General features: G+C 35.2%; 1 protein-coding gene across 2 annotated transcripts in view; it reads right to left on the bottom strand.

Annotated features, from left to right (window-relative positions):
* Window positions 1-15,954, bottom strand: part of CDK14 (cyclin dependent kinase 14) — a 465,190-nt gene that overhangs the window by 205,310 nt on the left and 243,926 nt on the right. The window lies entirely within an intron of this gene.

Here is a 15,954-nt window from a genome sequence, read left to right as displayed (position 1 = left end):
GACAAGTGGGTGGATTTTTTAGTGTATGTAGCTGAATGCTTCTCCGCCCTATCACTTTTAACCACAATTGAATCATTATCTTTATCTCTACGCTGTTTTATATTAAACATACCTGTGTATTAGAAGGAATTCATGTCCATGATTTGTTAAGTGCCTAATTTCCTAATCACTGAAAATATATTTAAAAAATAACTATAAATATATGTACCATAACTTAAAAAAAACGAAACCAACACACACACATACACACACTAAACCAATTAAACTGCAATTATCTTGAATTTTTCAAAGTGCAAATGCAAGTTATGATTATTTATTTTAGATGAGATGAAAATACTACATATATCATTGTAGAAAAGTTAATCATTGTACTTATTTAAATTTCTCATAACTATATTCATTAAAAAATAATTTAATAAGTTTCCAGAACCCCTGAATGTATTTGGCAAAATATACTTTATAAATTAATAGAAACACTTTCAAAATTATAAATTAGGATGACTATATCCAGATACAGGTTTTATTTATTAGGTTTTTATTTAAATTCCAGTTAGTTAACATACAGTGTAATATTAGTTTCAGGTATACAATTTAGTGATTCAACACTTAAAAACAACACCCTGTGCTCATCACAATATATAACTAAAAAGGAAGATCTCTAAATATATCTTACGCTGTTATTCTTTTAATTATCTCAAGCTCAATTTGCCCACAATTGTATTTATTTTCTTCTTAATGCTTATTCTGCTTATGAATTATATAGAAATTCAGAAAACATGTAGAGTTGCTATTCCAATTTTTCTTCTCTTATTAGAGGATACTATAAGATTTATAACAATGAAACGTTTTATCATTCTGGAAAAGCTACTGAACATGAGTATTTATGCCCCATTATTAGGCTTCAATTATTGAAGAATTTAGTTTTATGCTACATTCAAGAATCTTGCTATAGCAATGGTGACAACAGTTGATTCCTTTATTGAGCTTTTATTGCATGCCAGGTGGTATTGCTGAGGATGCAGAACAAAATTTAGCATTCATTCATTATTCATCATGTACTTCTTAAGCCCTTATTGTGTTCCAGTTACTACACTAGTCACTAAGGTCATAGAACTAAATGAAACAGTTTCAAGTAGGAAAAAAACCAACCACCACCAAAAAACAGACATACCGATAATTATAGTACACTATATTGTATATTATTTTAGGAACAGTACTGGGCAACGTTTGAGGGCATACCAGGGAGAATGTATTGTGGTGTAGAGACGGTGGAAAAGCCTCTGGAAGAAGTCAGACATGAGTAGAGAATGAAAGAAGTTAGCCAATTGAAGGAAAAAGGCAAAGAAAATAGGATTGAAGAAATGCTTTTAGATTCCTTCTAAGACAATACTGCCTTTATCTTAGACCATACCCAAGGTGCTGAGCTTCCAGATGAAAGTCAAACTCCCTGAGGACAGAAACTATGTTTGATTTGGAAATTATTGCCTCTTCGGTCCAGACAAAATGTCAACACAGAGAAGAACTGAAGAAAGGTGGAAATAGTTTTATATATAGTATAGCTCATTAAAAATGATGCTAAAATATAATTATGAGTTCCATGGAGTTTTTCCTGAGTGACTGCATTTACTAAACTGAGGAATGAATTCTAGTCCCCAAATTGCCATGTAACTCCATGTTAATTTTTCTGTCCTTTTGAAAAGGGCTAATACCTTCCTTAAAGATTTTTGAAGAACAGATAAAACAGTACAACAGAACATACTTTTCACCTATAACATGATAAACAAAAATGAGCTATTATTGAAGATATTGCCCATTATATAATAAAACCCACAGAGGAAGAACTGTACCACATTTGTTCATCACTTCACACACAACAAATAAAACAACAGAAAGTATATCCAATTTTATCAGTAATTATATATCCATGATATGTTACAATTCCTAATAAAAATGTAAAATCTCAGTTTACAAAAGAAAATCCAATTTACACTGTTTCCAAGATACAAATTAAAAATGATAAACAACAAAAAATATGAAAATAACAAATAATGTCTCTTATACTATATATTTATGTTATTTATATTTTGTTATTCATACCGGTAAAGGAATCCTCATATCAATGTAAATATTAGACATAAAAGAATTCAAGGAAAATGTATTGAACATTAACAAACCTAACAACATGGCATATCAATATATAGCAAAAATTGGTAAAAATAAAAGAAGAAACTAATAATTTCACAAATCTTGAGGTACTTAGCTTACTTATTTCAAAAGTCAACAAATGGAATTGGCAAAAAAAAGGGAAGGTTATAAAGGATATGAATAATACAATTAAATAGCGTGTTCCCTTTTGTGCCCATTCAACTCATGCTACACATGCTTTTTAAACACAAACGGCATATTCACAAACTTGACAATGTATTAGACACAGATAAAGCCTTAAAAGTTAGAAAGCAGAAGTCATATTACATCCTCTCACAACTAAAATAAAATTAAATCAAAATGTAGTATATTTCATTCACTCTAAGATACACAATTCTTTTTATCTCTGACATTGGAATGACAGCATGAATTTGCTCTTTCCCAGGCAGTATTTGGAATGTAGTTGGTATTGCCTGTGTTTGAGCAAACTTCTTATTTTTATTACTCTGATGGCATGTGTCATCAATGAACAATGTAAGGACCATCTGAGGAAAAAAGATGGAAGAATGAGAAGTAATTGTTATCTGGAAACCCATTATTAAAAACTTCAGGTAAGAGTCTATAAAAAGTACCAGAATTAAAGTCTGTAGGGCTCCTTCAATGGGCATAAAGTAAAAACTCTGAATGATAAGAAAGTACTAAATCACAGTTTAATTGAGTGCATTTTTTTTTCTCTTACTAGTACATCAAGTAATGCTTCTTCTAGTCAATAGGGTCTTAAGTTCAATGATAACAGGAATAAAATAATGAAGGAAGAAAGCAGTTAAAGGGAGAGAATGAGAAAAGGAAGAACAAGGAAAGAAAATCTATTTTTGTGGAAAATTTCTTTAAAAAAATAAAGAAAACCAAAAATGTTTAAATTATTTAAAAATGATAGTGAGATACAGCATAAATTTTAAAGCAATGGAAAATGGCCAGAGCTTTACTGTCAGGGAACTATAGATCATTAATTACATTCATTAATTTTAATATAAGAATGACTGAAAAAAACATAAAACAACCAATAAACTAAAGCTAGAGAATACCAAAAAACCAAAGAGACCCAAAGAAAATAGATGGGATTAATGTAGTTAATAGCAGAAATTAATTAATTAGAAAACTAGAAAACAACAGGCTTGATCAATTAAAGAGAAACCCCATTTCTCTGAAAAGCCCAATAATATAACCAGTGACATTGTAACAGTGTCATATGGTGGCTGATAGTGGCTACACTTGATGTGAGCACAGGGTAACATAGAGAGATGCTGAATCACTATGCTGTACACCTGAAACTAAGGTAACATTGTGTGTCAGCTACACTCAAATAAAAAAAAAAATTTTAAGTCCAATAAAACAAACAAACCTTGGAAAAATTTTTTTAAGTGATAAGATGCAATCAATGTTAAGAATGAGAATAATGACACAACTAAAAATGTGAAGATTTAAAAATATACAATAAACATATAATACTATAAACTAAACAGTATTATACACATCTTTAAACCAATAATACATTTGATATCTAGATAAAAACTTATGTCTCTTAAAAACACATAAGTTATTAAATTTGATTCTATAAGAGATAGAAATTGAACAGCTATACCTAAAAAAGAAGTACTAAGTTCAGATTAGTTTAATGGAAAATCTTCCAAACCTTCAAGTAGCAGATATAAATTACCCCAGAGGGCAAAAAAAAAAAAAAAAGATAAAATGTTTCCCACTCCTTCTTTAAGGTTGAAATGTCAAAGCAGGCAAAAACAGTGGAGAGGTGATGAGAACTAAACCAACTACTTTATGACCAGAGATGTATTTAAATTCTAGTGACAGTAGGTACCAGAATTCAATATTGCATTAAAAGGCTACACATCAGTACCAAACAAGGTTAAAGCTAGGAATGAAGAAATAGTTCAACATAAGTGCACCTATTAATGTGAGCTTCTAAAATTAACAAATTAAAGAAGTGGAATGGTGTCGGGTACAAAATTTTCACAGTATTATATATTTCACTCATTTAGATTTATCAAATGCTAATTTTACATAAGTAAAATATATTAAATGCTGATTTTGCATAAATAAATAAGACAAAGTCTCTGCTCTAATAGAGCTTACATCCTGTAGATTTTACATACTTGTGAATTATTATAATTTTTTTCCAAAGAAGTATTCAAACTTTTTGTTTAAAATTTTCAAAAACTCTACCTATGAGTGAAATTATATGGCATTTGTCTTTCTCTGACTTATTTTGCTTAGCATAATACTCTCTAGTTCCATCCATATCATTGCAAATGGCAAGATTCCATCCTTTTTGTGGCTGAGTAATATTCCATTGTGTGTGTGTGTGTGTGTGTGTGTGTGTGTGTGTGTGTGTGTGTTTATCACAACTTCTTTATCCATTCATCAGTTGATGGAATTTAAGAAACAAAACAGATGAACATAGGTTGGGTAAAAAGACAGAGAGGGAGGCAAACCATAAAAGACTCTTAACTATAAGGAAGAAGCTGAGGGTTGCTGGAGGGAGGTGGGCAGGAGGATGTGTTAAATAGGTGATGGGGATTAAGGAGGGCACTTGTGATGAGCAGTGTTATTTAGTGTTAAATCACTAAATCCTACACCTGAAACTAATATGTTAACTAACTGGAATTTAAATAAAAACTTGGAAAAAAAAATAAATAAGATAAATTAAAAAAAAAAACAACCTATGAAGAAGGAAACGTATTGGGGGGGCGGAATATGCCTGATCCTCAAGGTACACATGATATCCTTCTAAGTATATAACCAATGACATTAGCATTATGAATTGCAAGAAGGAGGCTTCTCCAAAATGAGATCTTGGGAAATTTAATAAAGAATTTTCCAAACCTTCTAAATTTTAAAATTCGTATTTCCTTAGATGTATGGCATCAAAATGTGTGTATGTGTGCATATACATCACATGCATATATACACAAGGCTGTCTAGCTATGTAACCTTGGGCAGGTTACATAACTTCTGTATATCAAGATTTTCATGCGTGTAATGAGAATATTCCTAGTACACCTAACCTCAATTGATGTTATAAAATTAATGAGTAAATATCATAATGGTTTCAGAACACTACCTAGCACATGGTAGATGCTACAGGTGATGATGATGATGATGATGATTTTCTGCGGTATGTTTAGAGTAGCGGGGATATTTGGGAGGATTACAATTAAAAATGGAATGATAAAAACAGTCAGAAAACTGGAACTTGTAAGGGTAGCATTTCATCCTCATATAGTGTTCTTCCTGTCTTCATAACCAGACATTTTCATTCATACTCCACTGCACTCTGTACACAACCGGTGAGACTGTATTTAGGAAATACACAATCAACTTCAGATTGCTCTGGGTGATTAGGGGCAAGAATCTGGAGAATCTCCCACAGAAAAAGAGACAAGAGATAGTACAGTGTCCCACTTTGTACCCTGGCAAACTTCTGTTCTGCCTGCTTTAAAAATGGTTTCTTTTCCCTCTCTCTCTTTTTTTTACTACACAGTATCATGCCTGGATCTACATTAGATGTGCCTAAATTACAAATTTCATTACAACTTTTCTTTCCTTTTTTTTTTAAGATTTTATTTATTTGATAGAGAGAGAACACAAGCAGGGGGAGCAGCAGAGGGAGAGGGAGAAGCAGGCTCCCTGCTGAGCAGGGAGCCCGACGTGGGGCTCGATCCCAGGACCCAGGGATCATGACCTGAGCCGAAGGCAGATGCTTAACCGACTGAGCCACCCAGGTGCCCCACATCTCTTCTTTCTTATTGCTTTCCTCAGTTCAACTCATTGGATCATATGACCTTTATGATTTGCACTGGTCCGGAAATACAGTACTAAGCCTTAGGAACAGTGCTAGAAGATACTTCTTTGTCATTCCATTTTTTAAAGTCATCCTAGGTTTAAGCAGAAGGCCCCTATGGCATATGACCAACAGATCAGTATCCCCTGAGACAGAGATAATCTCAGATCCATCCGGCTTGCTCTCTGGCTACTTCTTATTTTGATACGAAAAGGAGCAGGCCAGGTCACTAGACTAGACGCCTGGTGACTACAGATCAAACACAATTCCTCTTCACCCTCCCATCTCTACCTTGGCTCTTGGCTGACATCTCCTCTTTCCTTCACTACATTATGCTTCACCTTGTGTTCCTACACCTCCCTCTATTCACTCCATCATTGCTGCTGGTCCTCAGGGTAATGCCTTTAGAAGCACTTGTGTCTGACAGGTTTATACCTGAATGGCTAAGAACACCTCATCAATCTTCCATGTAGTGGGTGGTTTAAAATGAAGCTACCAAGTATGGCTAGACTTATAGACCAAACAGGAGACAGAGTGAGAGCAGAAAGGGGCTCCGAGGGCTCAACCCCCACACTAGCATATATTTCTTTCAAAATGAGTTTCCTCCTTCCTCACTGTCGACTACCCATCAGGCAAGCAGTATTTATTTGGTTATTAACATAGGTATTTCTAGGAGAAGGAATTTGAGGAACATACCCAAACTCCTAATACCCTGAACATAAATGCTCTCTGTAAAGGAGTTTGCCACATTTATAATTCGGGTTTCCCCATACTGATTTGATTACTTTGTGGCTGGATCACTTAGAAAGCAGGAGAGAAATCTCCCTTTTATAAAAAAGGGCAGGAAAGACCACAGAAAACTGGAAAAGACTTTTTATTCGTAAGCACTTTCACACAGTAGAGTCTGTTAATTTCAATCGTATGCAGACCTGAGAGCTGTGTGATGAACAGCCACGAGACTTAAAGGGGAACACATGAACAAAAACTACAAAGACAAATTACGGATATAATGACCATTTCGAAACAGGCCTGAGTGGAAAAGAGACCTTTAAAAGAGGACCAGAAAGAGAGGCCAGCCAGAGAAAAAGACGAGAAACGAGCTAGACTATGACACTCAGCTCTTCATAGTTTCCACTCTCCAACCCTTACTCTGTTTCAAACTGACTTTGGGTCAGGAGAGAGCATCCCTCTACTGAAAGCCACTGGTAAAAAGGCTCTCTGGAGACCACCAACTCAGACAACTTCTCAGACATGAAATTTTACCCATATTCCAGGGCAGAGAGAAGTCTAAGTCCGTGGATAAGTAGGCTTCGCCATAAAGTATGTACCTGTGTTTCTTTTTTTAATCAACATATTCTCCATGAAGTTAGGTTTTCCAAACGCTGGACTTTTAAATGATCAAACCTCCTACTCAAGAGACATCAAGTTCTTCTGGGAAATTATGCTTTTGAATTACCACTGGCTTTCTGACTGAGCTTTCCTCATCCAGCGGGGATCCAAATAAAGCCCCTTCCCAAATACATGCATCTGTTAAGTATGGTGCCCACTATATTTGGCAGCTAATTTGGATGTTCTTCAGAAGCACTGCCAAAACATGACATTGAAAATAGCACAGCCCTATTTTTAGCACGTGGGCTAAAAATAAGGAAGTCTTTCCATGGGGATAACCAGCAGAAATCCTCAGTCTGAAGTTGTGTTAAGCTTAGCCTCCACAGCCTTTGCTTCTGTTTCATTTATTTTTCCATTTTGACAGTGAGAGGGGCGTCAGTATATTCAAGCCTGGTATAATTTTTTATATCATTAAAAAGATATGACTTCACAAGAGCAAGAATATGGAAAGAGTCCACAAAATAATAAAACTAATTTTGAATATCTTTATTCTTAAGGGATAGGCTTATTTTATGTTTAAACGCCAAGGTTCAGGTATAGTTTCATTTTGAAATTCATGAAAACTTGATTTTACCAAACAAAAAATATTAAGTGGGAACATGATTTAAAAAAATATGTTAACAACTAGTTGATAAACATGTGCAAACTGGAAATATAAAAACAGAGAGCCCCCCCCTTCCTGACTGTTGATTACTTATGAAGCTCCCGAATCCCATCCCGGTTTGATTCTAGACACTCCTCTCTCTCCCAGGTAAGTGACTCATGATAAAGAACCTTTAAATAGTACTCTGACCGGTAAGAGATCACATTAAAAAGACTGCAAATTTTGAACAACAAGAGCAATTATTTCCACTCTTTGGTGGTAGTGCAAATGGTCCCCAGATTAACGGCCACAATGGTAACTGTTAGTCTGACAAAAGCAGCAACTGTGGCAGATGTTTCCTTGTGAGGCTGACTCTATTACTGGCTAATGTCACCTTCATCACCATTGTCCCATGTCTGGAACACACCACAGGCATTCTAACGAAAACCACACTTGAAGGGTAGCTGTGAACTTTGGTAGAACTCACGATCATTTTAGTTTTTAATCTATTTCACCTGAAGCTCATTAAAGTCATGTAATTCACTGGGGAAGAGTTGCTGCTAGAGGCAATTGAAGAAAACTTATAGAAGTTGAGCCCTCCTTTCTTCTACAGCAATCAATGCCATTCTCCTCTAGCTATAACCTCTGTTTTATTCAGCCTACATTGCTGTAAGAATTAATACATCAAATTACTGAGCAGTTAGTTTCAAACTGCTCTGATATGAAGTCCACAGGTTTAAATTGACTTTGAAATTGCATTTTTTCCATTAAGCTTTATAGTACTCATCTATTTCATTCCCAAATCATAATTAATGAAATTTTAATGTTGTTAGTTACAACGTGCGAGCATCATTCACTAGTGAGAAAAAAAATAAAAAGATGCATTAATCAACTTTACCTTTAAAACAAAATCACAGCCATTTAAGATGCTTTACTGAGAAGTGTGTACCTACTATATACCAAAGAGGCCCATTTTTAAAACAGTGGTTAAAAAATAAAACTGTCAGTATTCTATCAAATGTTATTTAGCCTTTATGCTAATACACTGAAATCCCGTATCTTTAATGACAAAAACAAGACATTTATGAACAAGTACAAAAGTGCTATCTCTCCACTCTGAAGTAGAAATTCTAATTACTACTAGATTACTGTGCCTCAAGTTGCATCATGGGACATGGTCTGACAATAGCGATAATATGGTCTTTCAATCTATTCCATCGTCACCTAAAGATAAATTCTCAAGTGGAATACTCTCATATATTCAACTGTTCCTGCATAGAATTATGTTACAGATTACAAAGTCTGTTTCTGGGTTATTTTATTTCTACCTGGTTTTAAGCCACTTAGGAAAATGTTTGGAATGCTATCCAGTAACCCACACGTATTCCCCGGGGAGGGCAGGGATGGCTAACACACACAGTGGTTTATACTATACGAAAATCCTCCCATAGCCGCCACAGTGCTGCAGCTCATTCCTAATTAAATTAGCCATTTTAAAAATCATAGAATGTGTTCTCCTCCTTTCTGGTCATAATAAACCTATATGTGATTTTGCTAGCCCATAATTCTGCCTAATTGGTTTCAGCTGTCATCTCTGAAGCCAAAACGCATGGGCAGCCTGGGGCTGGTGACTGGAACAGGAAGCATTTCCAACCACATTCCCATCATGTAAAACCAGCAACCTAAAAGATCTTTTCCATTAAAACAAAAAACTTACTATTCGGCTTCTGGCAATGACAGTATGGGTAGACAGATTAGATAGCTCTACCCAGGCAGTAAGACTGCTGTGAGCCATTCTTCTGATAAAAAGGATGCAGACATTCAGGCTCTAACAGTTTGTGTCTGCAGTAATTTCAATATTGTACAGGCTTATCCATAAACGGAATACATATCTCTATCCATATCTCTATCTCTACAATTTATTTAGTTTATAAAACATCTAGGAGGCATCCATTATTGTCCTTTTAAAATTAAAAAAATTCAAAGTATAAATTTGGAAAGTTTCAAGAAACTTGGGGGGATCTTCCAGAAGTAGAACATTGTAGTTCTACAGAAACATATGTTATTCCTGCATCAGAAGAATGTGTAAAATGTTTTCCCTTGAAACAGTGAAGGAAAGAGCTCCCCAGTATGGTTTATATGCCCTCGGGGAAACCACTCACAAGCCTAAACCATATAATAAATTTTAATGGAGTGAAATAGCCACTTTAAAAAGATGTTCATATTATTTTGAAGCCAGTTTGATTTTTAAAAGGAAAAATAAAAAGCCAATGGGTATAAAGAATGGAATGCTCTGATCATCCAACATCCTCAAAAATTTGGGGAAAGAAAAAAAGATTAACAAAGTGGGCCACATAAAATTTTTTGGAGTCAAAGCAGGAGATCAAAGAGAAAAGAAAATAACTGAAATAGTTTTCAAGAATATCTTAACACTGAAAACACCCTCTGGAGCCACCCTGCTAGAAATACAGGAGATCCTGAAATTATAGGATAAGAGCAACACGAGGGGAAAAAGTTAGAAACAGAACTAAAATGGAAGAGAGGAGACAAAGACGGCAGTAAAGAGGGAAGTTAAGGTAGAAGAACCAAAGACGCTAGTCTGGGATCACTTTGGCCAGCTACAAAGCAGAATAGAGGAGGTTTCTGTTTATAATAATGGTCCTAAAGGGTCAGAGTAACACCCACCGAAGCACTGATCATACCAGATGTGTGGTTCAGAAAACTTTATAAATTATACTGTAATGAGCTTCAGGTATATGTTTTTCCAATTTTAAAAATAATAACTCTGGAACACATAATCCAATTAAAATAGTAAACACATACAATTTGTTAAACTGTCACCTGTCTTTTTTGGCCTAAAAAATGAAAATCAAAATATATTTTCAAAATCCTAGAATGGATAAAGTATTGTAAAATGTATACAAATGAATAAAAACTATTCACTATTTGGGAACTCAGTGATGACTTTGAGGGAAATAAGAATGACAGTCAAATAAATATGAATAATACTCTTCTTCCTTTTACCTAAAATGAAACATTTATAACCTTGCTCATATCACTTGATCCAGTAGTAAAAATATTAGGACGTTTTCTCCCCCAAGGAAATACAGAGGGATATATTAGAAGATAACAGGAGAGGAAGAAAAGGGGAGTATGTCAGAGGGGGAGAGGAACCATGAGAGATGATGGACTCTGAAAAACAAACTGAGGGTTCTAGAGGGGAGGGGGGTAGGGGGATGGGTTAGCCTGGTGATGGGTATTGAGGAGGGCACGTTCTGCATGGAGCACTGGGTGTTATGAACAAACAATGAATCATGGAACACTGCACCAAAAACTAATGATGTAATATATGGTGATTAACATAACAATAAAAAAATAAAAAAAAAAAGAAGTAATGCTAGTAAGATTTTATAATTCAAAACACTTTGGAGTTCTTAAATGTGGTTATAAATATCTGATTATAAACGGGGCAGTTTGTGGGCTATAGAAAAGTGACACATAAAAAACTCTTGAATTAGAGAAATGGTTTTAAAAACAAATCTATATTACAAAGGTAGAGCTCATTTAAATCTTCCTGGCTGGTGGAAATACATAGAGTATAAAAGGACAAAGCTTTCAGAAAAAGTCCTGGCCAAATGGCAATGCCTGATGAAAAAGGTAATTTATATCGCTATTCTTGTGGCACAGCTGAAGCACATCTGCATGCTTATGTCATTATTAAGCACAACTGTAATTATTTCAATATAGTACACAAAGAGTCAAAGTAATTTAGATTTCTCAAACTTAGTGAATACAAGGGTCACACCAACATTGTTTTTTTAAAATGCAAGTTTTTACCTGCAGAGTCTGATGCCCTGAAATGCAAGAAACTGAAGTACTGGGGCGCCTGGGTGGCTCAGTTGTTAAGCGTCTGCCTTCGGCTCAGGTTATGATCCCAGAGTCCTGGGATCGAGTCCCACATCGGGCTCCCTGCTTCGCAGGAAGCCTGCTTCTCCCTCTCCCACTCCCCCTGCTAGTGCTCCTGCTCTCGCTGTGTCTCTCTCTGTCAAATAAATAAATAAAATCTTTAGAAAAAAAAAAAGAAAAGAAACTGAAGTACTAGTAGTAAAACATACTGTTAGAAATCCAGAAAATTGTAAAAGTTTTGTTTCAAGTAGCTCCTTTAATAGCAAAGAATAAGAAGACCTCAGATCACGGGTGGGCGGGTGCGGAATCCCAAATTCATGAATTCTTGTACTCCGAGAACTGCCAAAATGTAGAGTAGAAATTCTAAAGTAGCTCTTTTTCAGGATCTACAGCCAAAAGTCAAACTGCTGAATTACCTGTCATAAAAAATTTTGTCAAAGATCTGACTTCTTCATCTTTCTTGTTACTGGGCTTTGCTCAATTCATGGACAAAGAAAATGGGCTAATTCCTTACTATGCATAGTATGAAATTAAAGATCCCCTAAAAAACAACTTTTAATTTTTTTCTCAATCATTAGACACTTGCAAACTTGCCAAGATAATAACTTTCCCAGGAGCTTGACATATCTGGCAGATAGAGTTGATGTTTTGAATATGAATCTTGAAACTTCAAGGAGTGAAGACCAACATTATTGCTCCTCATGATATGTTTTAAGCTTTTATGCCAAAATCTAATTATGTATTCAGTGAATCAGAGCTAAAAATAACTTTTCATTCTTTTGACTTAGTGCAATTTGCCATAAAAGGGTTACTGGAAAAAATTTCAAGAGAAAGAATAAAATCTCACCAAGTCTATCTAGAATGAATTCAGGTAGGGCTGTCCTGGTGTTGTGGTTAAAAATACCATTTGAAAGAAAGTCTTAGCAAAATGTAAAAGAAGTTAATGGTGCTTGAATTTGAAACAGCTACAAAAAAAATTTAGGACAAAATATCTAAATATTTACTTCCAAATAAACTAGTAGGCCTGGCATGTAATTATCATACTCAATATATGAAGCTGGTTGTAATAATTTCTATCAAAAAAAAAAACACAACAGAAACAATAGGTGACATGGAAGGTGACCTCATCTGTCCTTGATCCTTGACACTATTTAATGATACAAAAGCTTGTGGTAAGCAAGCTGATTTAATGCCCTCACTGACAAAACATGTGGTTTTTAAATGTCAAAAAGCCAGAACCAAGTGTTCAATAAAATCTTTTAAAATCATCGCTTGTTTTATTAAGAACTCTAAATTTATCCAAGGTTTAAAGTGATATCAAAAAAAAGCATGAGATTTTTATATTAAGACAAAGGCACATGAATTTTAAAAGGTGGATAAACAGTGCTACATAGCTACACTTATTGATTCCAAAACAATGGTAGCACTAACTTCTGTGAGTTTTTTAAAAGGTTAAAAGATAGCATATGTAGTATATGAGTGCAGTATACATATAAAAAAACATACAGACATACACACACAACATGCATCTGAGCAGTATGAATCATAAAAAAAAAGTCTTGAAATATAACACATGGTCATATCCACTTTCTCTGGGGTGGATGGATACTAAGTAACTTAGGGTTATCAGTCAGGACAGGCCGAGTTATGTATGCTGTGATAACAAATAACTTTTTCTCACAATTTATTGGCCAAAGACATCCATATCATCAGACCTAAGTTCAAAATGGAAAGGAGGTAAGATCTTCCTGCAGGTATTGGGATCCGAATATTAAGAATACAGTATTCTGCATTAGGCAAATAATACTCACATTTTCCCACTGATAATATAGTAAGACTATTAAATATTTCCATATATGTATATATATTTGCATTGACTTTTTAAAAATCTTAATTCCAGTATAGTTAACATACAGTGTTATGTTAGTTTCAGGTGCACAATATAGTGATTCAATATAGTGATTCAACACTCCCATACATCATCCAGTGCTCATCACTGCACTGACTTTTTTTTAATCTATTTTTTTTAGTTTTATTTTATTATGTTAGTCACCATACATTACATCATTGGTTTTTGATGTAGTGTTCTATGATTCATTGTTTGCGTATAACACCCAGTGCTCCATGCAGTACATGCCCTCCTTAATACCCATCACCGGGCTAACCTATCCCCTGACCCCCTTCCCCTCTAAAACCCTCAGTTTGTTTTTCAGAGTCCTGCTGTCAAGGATTTAGTAACTTCGAAGGCATGCTACAATTTCATGAACTCACTCAATCATCCATCATCTAAAGTTAATTTTTCTAGAAGTTCTTGCTATACTGTGTATTTTTTTTACCCCTTCTGAACTCCGGACATCTTATGATTTTCTGGTATCATGTCTGGTATACTTGGATACTTAAGTCAGCACCCCATAGTCTAACTGTAATTCCCTAAAAGAGAACAAATCCCTGTTAAATTACAGGGTTAAATTATGTGTTTAAATTAATCTTTATGGCTCTGTGTCATAGGTTGGGTTCTCCAGATAGAGTCTGGGGGTACAACATGCTTATTATGTAAAAGAACTAAAATGTGTTTATTAGGTGGAAGGAAGGAAAGGAAGCAGGATTGGACAAAGGAAAGGAAATGACGGTGCCATGCAGGCCAATAAAGCCTTGGCCAACCTGGCACCAGAGCTGCCCTGCATTGGGCAGAAATGACCAGGTCTTTATACTCCCAACTAACATAGGCCCTGGATCCAGGATGCTTGGAAGAAGGCATGGCCTCATTCCAGATGGGTCTCTGCAGATCCTGGAGCTGCTGGCAGGGGGAAGCATTCCTGTGACTGTTTCCTGTAGCAAGGAAGCAAGTCCTCCTTTAAAGGAAGATACAGACCCCGTGTCTCTGAGTCTGTCACACTCTGTGTTTTAATGAAAACCTTAAAAAAACTCTACTACGTTTGTGACACACACACACACACACACACACACACACACACACACACACACTCATGCCTGATGCGTCCGTCTACTCTGTGGAAATAATCATATCAATTTGGCAAAGATTTCTAGAATTCCCACTGAAATTTTACTATGAGATACACCAAAAGATAAACCAGCCCCTCGCCTCAGGGAAACTAGATGCCCCTTCTTCTTACCAGATGTCATGATGACAAACAAGAATGATTATGTCCCCCTTTTCCACCCTTTATTAAGATATAACTCAGGTGAAATCTGATTACCAAAAAGAAAAAAAAATTCTTAGTCCTTTCTTTTCTTCTAATAAATATTCTGTTACTAATCATCTCTCATCATTCCTCTTTTCCCCAGTATTGTTGATTACCTTATTTTTAGAATTAGATATCTTTCCTTAATATACTTCCTAAATTCTAGCTAGAGACTACTCAACATTTTCATCTTTCCTTGATGCTTTTAACTTCTTTATCCAAGTAAAAAGGGTAGAGAAATAGAAGGAGGAAGAAAGAGAACTAATTCAATCTTCCAAACGTCTCTGTGATGGCTGAAGTGAAAGCTAAGAGCCGAAATTCAAAGCTTTAAAACACAGATCACGTAATCAAGAGAAAAGGAAAAACCTAGAAGATGGAAAATTCTTACTTAGCAAATAGCTGCCACGACAAATTAATTTCTCAGGTTCTGAATGAGCATCTTTTGGGGATTTCTAACTGGACTTGTACCTGCCAGTGAGAAAAAAAGTAAATTACTCCCTTGAAGTTGGATGTTAACCGAGAACCACTAAAATATTCATTTTCTAAAGAGGAGGTCTCTAATTATACACAGCAATCAAAACCATAATGAACCTGGCTAAACAAGCAATCTATACATTCTTAATACTTTTTTTAAGGGGGGGAGGGGGCAGGAAGGGAGGAAGGGAATCTCAAGCAGGCTCCACACCCAGGGCAGAGCCTTGCACAGGGCTGGATTTCAGAACCGGAGCCAAACATCAAGAGTCGGATGCTTAACCAACTGAGCCACCCAGGAGCCGCATATGTTCTTAATAATTAAATTTAAAAATCAGAACTTTTCTCACCTTTGTTTATTTTCTTATACACTTACATTGTAAAAATGTTCTTAATGGCTT

Source organism: Eumetopias jubatus, unplaced genomic scaffold (assembly GCF_037043125.1).
Source record: "Eumetopias jubatus isolate StellerSeaLion01/CBP00866 unplaced genomic scaffold, mEumJub1_p1.0 scaffold_14, whole genome shotgun sequence".
In the NCBI taxonomy this organism is placed as follows: Eukaryota; Metazoa; Chordata; class Mammalia; order Carnivora; family Otariidae; genus Eumetopias; species Eumetopias jubatus.
This window is presented reverse-complemented; position numbering and strand designations above follow the sequence as displayed.